We start from the raw sequence: 11,379 nt of genomic DNA, 5'->3' as shown, positions 1-11,379 counted from the left end.
TTTGTTACATATTTAAAAAAAAACTACTCTAATTTATCATGTGTTGTCATATTCTGTTCTATTTTTATGACAAATGCTTTTTATTGGGTATATTATATCCACTAAAAAATACATGATTGTGGAACTCTTTATAGTGAAAGTGTTCTAGGGTTAAAAGCTCAAAAATTCTCTACTTTTCTGAGTCAAACCTGATTCAAAAGATTGACTTCTGCAGGAGGCTGTCTAGTTTTCAGAGACTATGAGAACCTGCAATTCTCAAATCCAAAATAAGCTTTTTGTTAACACAGATCATATCAGCTGTCCCACTTCCCAGTTTATCCAAGGTGGAGCTCACAGTTTGCAAGCAACTTTTATTGCAGCTTGCTGACAACTGAGCTCCAGCTTGTGTGTCTAACTGGCAAGTACCTGCAAGTACCATATTTGCTTTAAACCTCATTTTCAGACTGCTGAGACCTGAACATACTTTTATTAAGCAGCTTAAAGGTGACTTGCAGGTGACTTTTTCTTTCTTTCTTTTTTTTTTTAACTTGAAATTCAATCTCTACCCTGCTTTGCCTCAGGGATCCATGTCAACAACTGTCCAAGCTCCAGCTCTGATGCTGTTCTCCACTGCAAACCCTTCAATCTAGGTCATTATAGCCTAGAAGCGGTAATGGTATACAGTTACTCCACCATAACACTGTAATAAAGTTTTTTTCAAAATGTTAAATACCACGACTCAAAGCGGTGAGTCTACAACGAATGACTACTGTCAAATACTGAGAAGTAGAACACATTATATTGTGCATTTATTAGTTTATGTTGGCTAAAATAACAATAAAACAAAGTGAGAAAACAGGGCTGGGACTTGTTTTTACACATAAAGTGTTAACTCGCCAGTTCAATTTTCTCCCCATTTTTATATTGTCAGGTTCACAAGCCCCTCCCCCCACGCGCTCTGATTGGACGAGCGGGGGCGCAGTAATATTCAACAGGCACCTTGCTCTCCTCTCTGATTGGACACAGACAGCTCAGATATGTAAATGAGCACCTGGCGGTGCCTGCTGCCCCGGCTGAGCAGCCCGGAGAGCAGGCGATGTGGCCGGGGCTCACACTCACGGAGGAGCCGACACAGAGAAGGGTATACCCCGTCTGTGTTCTATAGAAGTCCCGAAAAAAGTCGAGTTTAGTGTCGCTAAATTCAGCTTCGTAGTTTAGAGTTAAAGTGGAGTGCCGCTTCGTTACTCTGGATTATTTGGAGTCATTCCGCGGACTTGTGTTTGTCTCATCCCAAAGTTAGACGGCTGTCAAGGCACTCTTATCCCGGGTTTTTAGGTAAGTGTAGACGCCTTCTTGCTTTAATCCCGAATTAGGGACTGTAATATCGTTCCCGTCGGGGTATTCCAAGCAGCCGTCTGACTCTCACTCCGTCTTGGCGTCCGTTAGTCTCGGCGTGAGGCAGACTCTGGACACCAGCCACAGATGAAGTAGTCCTGCACGATCACCCACATATCCCGAGAGCCGGGCACCTCGATTTAAACCGGCTAAATGCGGGAATATCGCCGCTTTCACGCGTCTATTTAAACCCTCTTTAATCATCCATCCATCTGAACAGCAGCTGCCCCACTAACAGATAAAACCTGAAGTTTTGCTGGTTTTATGAGAATATTTAGAGTGGGTCGACCCCATAGACCCTCAGGTGACCTCCAATAAGACTGTAAGCTCCAGTTTCACTCACCTTTGGCCTTAAATTTGGAGCTAAGCAGCCTTCAAATCAAAACTTAAAGTCAGAAGAAGGTGGATGAAAGTACCCATAAACAGTTTCAATCATTTGATGATGTTGTGCCAAAATTATGGGTGCTATTTCTCTCACCTGACTCATAAATGTTTGTCTCAAGGTGGAAGAATCTCTCCAGAGGAGCAGTAATATTGTTGAGCTGGAGGTAGTGGCGTGGATGCCTGGTTTATTTGCTTATAGACAGATGCAATAAAAGGCCGTTGTCCCTCTCCACCTGCCTCTGTGGATCGCAGTCCCTCCCAGCATGTCTGCTGGATCTGCTGGCTAATGGACATCTGGCTGCGAATTCTCCCACTGGGTCCCACGGGAGCTATTGGTCCAGCGAAACTGCTTTTTATCAGCTGTGCCGTCCAGCAAAAGGAGACGCTGTATTCCAAATAGTTGTGCAGTTATGAGTATGTATGGGTAACGTGTCTTTAGGCAGACTGGAGATAAATAATGTGTTAATATTATAACATTTCTGGGGTGGTAAAATCAAGACAGCATTAGTGAACTGTGCTCTGTCTAGTCAATCATTGACCTGACTTTGTTCCCTGTTTGGTTCATTGTTTTGGTGGAATCCATGTTTTATGGCTCTCTGATTGTCGACCTCTGTGAACAGACCTCCAGCAGGTCAGGAGGAGCAGCCGAGCCCAAAGAAGGACCTGCACGGAGACTGCACTGCACATTTGCAAAGGTGCATGATCATTATACCGAACAGAACACTGTGGGTCCTCACCCACATGAAAGAGTATAATGATTGTGTTTTTCAGTGCCGAATTGCAGTGCCGTGCCTGCTCTCAAATAGATGTTTGCTTATAATTGGCTCCCGACAGACTGAGTGGAAATGCAGGTTAAAGAATTTGTTCAGAGACGACGTGGTTACTTGTTTTCCCCCTCCGAAGATCCCACTTTAATAAGAAATTAAATCGTTTGAAGGCTGGACCGACCACTCCGCTTTTCTAAAACCAATTTCCCCTGGAGTCTAGACATTTCATTTACCGAGCTTGAAGTCACATGCATTGCAAGTTCAGATAAACACATTAATTGTGTAATGGGTGGTGACACTTCAAAGCTTGACTTGGGCTTTTTTGGGGGCCTGTCAGCGAGTTGTCCCAATCGGTTTGATATCCCATTCATGAATCTCCTATTTCCAAAATCATTCCTTTTTTCTCATCGTTGCTTCCTTCTTCATTCTCCTCCATTGAATCCAGTGTACTTTTGTTCCCATAACAGATCGTTCTGGCAATCTGTCTTCTTTCTTTGCAGCGTCTAACATGGAGCACAGACTCCTTCATCTTCAATCTCCCAATTCCTTTTGAAGCAGCACTAGATGTTTCATTCATTGGCCTTCACTGCTTCTTCGTCCCTTTCATTTCCAGCCTTCTGCTCACTATCTTCTCCATGTCTGCCTACCGTTTGTTCTCGCTTTTAACAGTTGATGTCTGCCACGGATTGAAGGTTTTAGACATTTGCGATCAGAATTTCCCGTTGAAAAATGGGTCACAGATGTGTCAGAGTTTGACGTAGTTTTAGCCAAAAAAAACCCCAGCAAGAAATCCATCATTTTTGTTAAAATTAACGTTGGCTTACTTTGAAGCTTTGAAGCATTACAGGAAGTTTTAGGATATTTTTGAAGTTAAAAAATGTGTTTGTTTTTTTTGGTAAACTTATGAATAACTTAAATGTTAATTTACAAATACATTTTAATAAATTCTTCAATTACAAAAAACAACAAAAAAAGGGAAAAAAAACACAAGAAATCTGTCATGTTTGTTAAAAATTAACAATGGGCTACGTTGAAACTTTGAAGCATTACAGGAAGTTTTTATATTTCAGAAATGTAATATCAACTTGTGAATTACTTAAATGCCAGTTTAATTTCATTTAATTAATTCTTCAATAACAAAAATTAAAAGGAAAACAGTAAGAAATGTTTGTTAAAAAACAAAATTTGGGTACTTTGAAGCATTGAAAGATTGAAGCTTTGAAGCATTACAGGACATTTTATGATATTTTCAAAGTTTAAAAATGTATGTTGTCTTTTTTTATATACTTATGAGTGACTTAAATGTTAATTTACTTGTAAATTTTAATAAATTATTTAATTACATTGAAAAATATATATTTTTTCATAAATCAAAGTTGCATTAAAGTCTGTGCTTAAATATTAACATCTGTTACAGTGAGTTTTTTTATTGTACGTTTTATTTTGTGAAATGAACTTGTTGGTTCTTATTGTGTGAGGAATATTTTGGGAAAAGCTTTGGAATATTTGAAAACTTCTCGTGTGTATGTATTTTTACCCATAATGCATTTGTATCATGTTTGAAAATAATCACATGCCTTATACAAAAGTAAACTCTTTCACTTCAATACCTTTTTCAATTTCTTTGAAGTTCTGATCTGAAACTATAATCTAAACGGATAACAAAAAAGTAAAATTCTATTTTTTTAAAGCTAACTGACATAAAAGCGCTGTTGCTCTTGTTACTTCACACATTTGACCGACGCCTTCTAAAGCTCAGAAGCACAGCTGAATGCCAGCATGCGCGTCTGCCTCCCATCTTGAAAGCTCAAACTGCTGGTGTTTTCACCCAAGCAGCCAGCACGCGCTGTGCTCCTTGTGGTAGCGCACATTGCTAATAACCACTAAGAGCTGCTGGCAAGGTAAGCACTTCTTAAACCCAGAAGGCAGCTGTGCTAAACATCAAAGGTTACATTATCTTTGAATGGGTCCTTTCTGTCTGACTGATGAACTCAAGCTGGACCCTCAGAAACACTGAGTGGGCTGGATGTGTCCATCCCTCTCGACCGGATTAGAAAGGCTGCATTACCATTAAGGAACTGTTGTGTGATGTGTAATTCAGCTCTTTCTTCTTCTGAGAGCGAGGAGGAGGAATTGGCACCGTGATGGAGGTTTCGTCTTTTAACAGAGAGGTGTTGTGTGGTTAGAGTTTATGCAACGCTCAGGTTTTATATTAACCAGCTCACCACAATTTGGAGCTCCTATTTGCTTTAACTTTAAAAAGCTCAATATGTCCAGGAAGCTTTAATTTCTCCTGAGATGTAATTTGTTGGAAATGGGAGAAAGGCATCTGCGAGGAGGCTGGGCGAGACTGGACGGATTTTGTCACTCCAGCTCCAAATGCTCTGCTCTCATTCCTGTTTAACTTGATCTCTCTGTATGCTCTTCATCCCTCTCAGCTTGTCTTCCTCCATGTTTTTTCTTGTTCCCTCTTCAATAGCTGCTTGTTATATGAACAAGTTTCATCCTCCTCCGGCTAAAGAGTTGCTTTTTCTTTTTTCTTTTCCCCCCATGCTGGCTCTCCGATTCCTATTTTTCTGCCTAGAATTTCCCCTCCTCACTGTCTTCTGCTCTTTGAATGTTTTCTCTGCGCTCGTTGTAAGAGTAGCACTGCGCTGTCACATGCCTCTCCTTTCACCCCATCCCTCCTCTCTGCCTCTCACTTGTTCTCTGACAGGTGGTGGAAAGACTGTGCAAATTAAATGCAGAAGTTGGGCTGCAGCTCACCATCACACTTCAAGTCTAAAAGGCTGGAGACAGAAGCGCCCACCGCTCCGGCATCCTCATGTGAATGCTGCAGCCGTTCTGCTGAATTTTCTTTTTGACTTTTACACTCGTGTGGTCAAACTCTGAGCAGGAAAAACTGCTTTTTTTGAGGAAATTGATAAATTCTCCTTAAGTAGAGGTGAAGTGGGCCTCTAACATCTACTTTCACTAGAAACTGAACTTGTCTTGTTCCTTATGCATTAGCAGGAGATGAAAGAGGTGAGGGCAGTCTAAGTACATGTGCTGACATGTGAGACAGCTTTTGCTGTGTGAAGCAAAACTGAGCTGCAGTTAATGTCAGTCTCAACTGGGTTTGCCAGAAGAAATGGCGTTTTTCATTTGCATGCACAGAAAAGTCATTTCAGCGCGTTTCTCATGATGCAGCTGCTAATGAACGGCCTACGGGTTAAAAGACCTTTTTTGTGTTGCTTCATGTTCATTATTCACCGTTAAGGGTTTGCTTTGATTTTCAGTTTGTTTCCCACGGTTAATAAGCTCATCGTAAAGCAGACAAACTTTGTCTTTTTTTACTCTTGAAAACTTGTACCCATTCATTATTTATGCCTGATTCATCCTGAGTGTGCAGAGACTGCTGGAGCCTATCCTATTATTTGAGGACAGAGACGGGCCACACCCTGGACAGGTCGCCGGTCCACCGCAGGGACACTTGTGAAGCTAACTGTAAAGCTAGCTTCACACTGCCTTCTGGGATATTTATTTAAGGGGCCATATCTTATATAGAGTCTATGAAAGTTTCAGGCTTCCGCGTTCAAAATAACATAAAGTTACGCAAGTTTCTATGGCCGCTCTCAAGCACTACAAACAAAACGAGAGGCTATTGAACGCGTGTTAAAAATTAAACTAGGTCAAAGTTTGACCAATCAGGGATTCGGATTTATAACTGAGGTATTGATCCTTTTAATTCATGGACGTTCCAACCATTTGAAAATGGATCTTAAAGGATAAATTAATAATTGTGGTCTGTCCCGGCCGGAATTATAAAACACCAAGACTTTCTTATATTGGAATAGAGCCGTGACCAAAAAAAAGCCTGGTGCAAGATTCAAGATTTGCCCCGCTTTGACATTTCCCTCTAAGAATCCTACAGCTATAGGAAGCTGACATACGCTATTAAACAATAGAAGAAGAAAAACCCCTTCCTGGTCATCCAGGGGCTAAAGACAGGCTGAAGAACACATGTCACATGCCTCACTGCAGAGCTATTCCACTGATTTGATATAAAGTCACAACTTCACTATTTGATTTCAATGATTTACCATGTTTTCAATAAATATCCAACTTCTATTCAAAAACTACATTTCCCCATTTCGAAAATGGTACTGATTTAAACTGAGCAAATTGTAAATTGGCAAAATAATGACTCTTTACATTAAAACTAACAGAAAAACTGTTGGATTTTTTGGAAAGAAAACAATAAACAGCTTATAAAGACAATGACGTTGACTTGTTAGATCAAAATCACATTCTCTAAATAAGATTTATTTTATTAATCAAATAAAATGTAACACTTTAACTATGGGTAATCAGAACTAGCAGATCATATGATGAAACAAGTTGCTGGAAGACGCTGGAATGTTTGGAAACACCACATCTAGACCACGTCCTTCTAGCTATGAGGTGATGGTATTAACCACCACAAATGTTCAAATCTGTTTATTCAACTGCAGGGCTGTTGACTTATATTTCAGAATTCTTCTTTCTGTGACTATCAGACACAAGTCACTTTTCTTCAATGTTTTGAAATGGGTGTGGTAATCTCTCTCTGCTTTCTAAAATACACACAATGTAGGAACTATGTCATTTTACTTTTTGTAGTTTGTGTAGAACATGTATTGCTTGCGATGCTGTGTATTTGCTCAAATATAAGTTTGCTAGTACGACCACATCTGTCAATCAATCCATCCTTATGCATGCTTTTGTCAGCTTGCTTGAGTCCCATGAATCAGAGGAGTCATCAGTTTTGGAAGTTTAGGGTGTGTTTCCTGACCTTTACAGGTTTCATGTTTGTGCAAGACAAAAACTTGATCTGTGTGAACGTGAGGAAAAGTGTGTTTTCTTGCAGATTATTTTGTGCTTTAAAATGTGCTTTGTTGAAAAATATTTTGCACATTGTGACCCTTTTTTTATATCCTTTCAAATGGTTGATGGTTAAACGGTTTCTTCTGAGTGTGGATTCAAACCACAGGGTTGCTCATAGATCACCATCAGAGCCCTTGCTTCAGAATGTTTAGTGATGTGGTTCAGTGGTTGGTCCCCAGCACTTACAAATGTCTTGGTTTGGTTTCCAAAAATGCTAACATGTATTTTCCAGAGCAAAACATTGTGATTTGTTATCATAAATCCAGCCATTAGGATAAACTGAGCTGCATAAAGGGTCATGTGGAATTGTTTCTTGTATCAAATCATGCGGCATAAATATTAGGCAAAAAGAAGTTTCCTAAAATAAAGTCATGTGAAATAGAAAGTAAGCCCCATTAATTCTGGGGTTTTATATATGTTTGAGCTTTTTGAAATGTTTTAAAATTACTGTAGTGGCTTCAAAACCTCAGAAGACAATGTGTTTGCTTTTTATTTTTATTTTTTTACCACAATCATCCAGTGTCATCCCCTGGAGAGGTCACATTTGTTTGCACAATGACGCATATAAAAGGTCTGATCTTGAAGAAGCAATTGCTGCTTCACACAATCAGTCAGAGGTTATAAGGTCATCTCCATCAATCACAAGTTCATTATTCTACAGAGAGAAAAGCTCATAGAAAACATCTGTCTGCCATTCTAGGAGACTCTTCACCTGAAGGTTAGACCGTAACTTACATCAGTTTTTCTTTAAATGTTATATTTCAAAATAGTTTATTTGAATTAGACTAACCAAGCACTATTTTTTTAAGAAAAAATATTTTTATTTATTTTTTATTTTAGAACCCCCCAAAAAAGTTTAATATTAGGATAAACATGGTAAACAGAAAGGAATAAAGTGCTTGAAAAGGCAGTGGGTATGAATTCCCTCCCCGCAATCTTACAACACTTTAAATAAACATTTTAACATTTTAAAAATGTGAGGATGTTCACATAAACACAAAATCCTTAAAGATAAAAGCATTGTGCCAAAAACAAAGTCATGATTCTACATTGTCCTCTCGTTTTTTCAGTTCCAAGATTATGACACTACAAGGCTTCTTCAACATTGTTTTTAGCTTCTTAATGTCAGAAATCAGCACAAAAACATGATGACAACCATCAAGCACACCAAGAGAAAAGCAGAATCTTCTTTTTGCAGCCACGGCTGAACATCTTGGGGCGATTTAAAGCTAGAGAACTAGGAAAAAACGAGCACCTTCCTTTGCTTTGCTTTTGTTCACTGCACTATAGAGAGCGACTGAGGACAGGACGAATCGCCTTGACACATCACACAGCAAAAACAGCCGCTTGTTTTGGGACAAAAAAAAGAACCGAAAGGAGAATAACAGCTTGCTAGGGCATATGGCAACCGCATACTGATTATTTTGCTCACCTCCTCATTACCACTGAAACTTTTTTTTTCTTTCAATTCTTGCTTTTCTTGAAGTAAGCTGCTTTTTCCTTCTCGACAAAAAGTGCTAATGTCACTTGCTCTCCTTGTTTCACTTCTGCCCTTAAAGTCAGTCTGCGTTCACACTGCTGCCAATCGTGCCAAATAAAAACCCTGATTTTAAGGTGGACCAGAGTTGATTGTTTTTTGGTTCCTCACCAATGCTCAGCAAAGCATCCAAACTTGTAAAATAAATCTTATTATCCAAGAAAACCAAGTGGTTTGCATCATGATGGAGTGTAGTTTATTATTTTATCTTAAAGTTCCACTCCCAATACAACTTTTTTTTTATTGTGAAATCGCTTCCAGTGGTATTTTAATTATGATTTTGCTGTTTTTAGGAAAAAATCTAAAAGCCAGTGTCATTTTTTTTAAGACCTGTTTTCTGCAGAGCTGCAAAAATGTATTAGAAATTTGCTTTTGGCTGGTGGGAGGGCCTGTTTAATTCCTCATCATTCCTTTGTTTACGCTCTTTCCTGCAAGTTTATAGCACCTCACCAGCCCAAGCTATCATTAGCGTAGTAAAAAAGATTGGCACGCAATATTGGTGCTATACAGTTATGAACAGATGAGGAAAATGAAGAAATTAATGGATCTACTTGTGTGCAAGTGGATGCATCAGAATTGGAGGGAGACTTTGGTCCGCCATGGCTGTTGCTGTGTCACAAACTTTTTCAAACTGTGAGTTTTCATCTGCTCCTGATCTATCGTAATTCGATTAGAGAAGCACTCAGAAACTCAGTTTTATTTGTAAATTATTTATATAGAGCTGCTATCATGAGAAAAAGCAACCAAAAACACAATATTCATTGGAGTGGGTCTTTAAATATTTGTAAGACAGCTAAACCTTGACACATGGAGTTATGAAACAAGACAACGACTTTAAACACAATCCCAACCTACTGTATAGCATTGATGAATCTGCACATCCTACTGGACCACTGCAATGCCTCTAATTTTTATATTTTTTGGCAATGTTCAGACTTTGAACTAGCTTTAATGCTGTGTTCCCATTGACTCTATATAAGAAATGAACTGAGTAACCCCTCCCACCGGATGTTCCAAATGGGAAGAACCTGGTCAAATTTTAGTTTTATAAGCTAACGTTTGGATTGTGCAGTCTTTAAACTTTAATGTTTAATTTAATCTGTATGTGGCCCCCTATATGAGCCTTGGTTTGTTTGTTTACTTTGGTTTATTTTTTCCCTGTCTGATACACTTTTCATCCAAGTTTTGTTTTTCTTTTTTTTTCTCTCGTGTGTATTTGTTTTAATTCTTATTTTTTAGTTTTTTTCTTTTTTATTGTAATGATTTGCATGGAAAGGCATAAGATATTAAACAAACTGTGTAGTAAATTGTAATGTAATCTAACTTTCCAAGAAAAAATAAAACATAAAAAAAGACAAAAGTTAGCTCAGATTGACTTGGACCAATCAAAGCTTACTGATGAGTTCTGGTTCCAACATGGCAACATCTGTGGAAAAAAATGGCACAAGAACAGTTATTTTTGTTGCACATAATTTTCTATGGGTGGCATCACACTCGCTCATTCCAGTTCTCATATATGTTCAATATTTTGACCCCAGCAAAGCCCGTTATACAGTTTCCTGCAGATATAATAGAACTGAGTTAACATTGTAAAGAAAAATGAGTCAATTGTCCTTCCAAATGCATGTACGACACTAATAACATCGCTCAGAAAAACTTTACTGCTCACTGATTTATGGCAGGAACTGCAGTTTTTTGTTGAATAAAAATGACTTGATATATTATGTCACATGTTCTACTTTTGAAGTTGTTTTTTTATTTTTATCCTATTTGACTTTTTCCATCACTTGGCTGTATGACTGGTTTCAGCTGTGTGCAGCAGCGAGCTAATGAGCCCAACTTTGTTGTGTTCATTTTTCACCTGACTCTGCCTCCCCCTGGAGCTTTGGCTCTTACGTCTGAATACTGAACTCTCTATGGTGGGTCTCAGATTTCTCACCGGCTTTGTTGCTTCGCTGCACTGTTTTATGGCGCTGCCCTGCTGTGTTTCTACTACAAGAAAAAACGTGGTTGGGATGTGGGGGTGGGGGTGGGGGGCTGCTGAGCTGTCTTGTTGGGGAAGGTATGGGATGTTAAGTGCAAGTACAAAACCGTTCCTGGAAATGTGTTTTCCTCCCCCATTTCCTCCATACATGATTCACGTCCTTTGTTCTAATTTTCTTTTGTCAGAAAAAATCCCCCATTTGTTTTTTGAAAATTCTCCGTTCTGACTTACTCTCTGTTTTTAGAACAATCCAGCAAACGGATTCACAACTTGATGACCAACATCTTGTTTTATGGTAGCATGCAATACTACAATATTAGTTTATCCACTACAGTTCTTTTGACCAATAGTAATTTAGATCATTTTTGAACATGTTAAATTTTAAGCACGTTTCTGATGCATTTAAGAGATTTAAATCAAGCAAATCC

General features: G+C 38.8%; 1 protein-coding gene across 4 annotated transcripts in view; it reads left to right on the top strand.

Annotated features, from left to right (window-relative positions):
* The first annotated feature begins 1,017 nt into the window (after positions 1 to 1,017).
* ddr1 (discoidin domain receptor tyrosine kinase 1) overlaps positions 1,018 to 11,379 on the top strand; it is a 52,818-nt gene continuing 42,456 nt past the window's right edge. For 2 of the 4 annotated variants that reach the window (XM_036216080.1, XM_036216079.1), the window contains exon 1: positions 1,018 to 1,314. The gene's annotated coding sequence lies outside the window, so the exon portion shown is untranslated. The remainder of the gene's footprint in view (positions 1,315 to 11,379) is intronic. The other 2 variants (XM_024267761.2, XM_024267760.2) reach the window with 1 other exon arrangement.

This window comes from Oryzias melastigma, linkage group LG16, assembly GCF_002922805.2.
Source record: "Oryzias melastigma strain HK-1 linkage group LG16, ASM292280v2, whole genome shotgun sequence".
NCBI lineage: Eukaryota > Metazoa > Chordata > Actinopteri > Beloniformes > Adrianichthyidae > Oryzias > Oryzias melastigma.
Note: the sequence above shows the minus strand (reverse complement) of the source record. Positions and strands in the feature narration are given on the sequence as shown.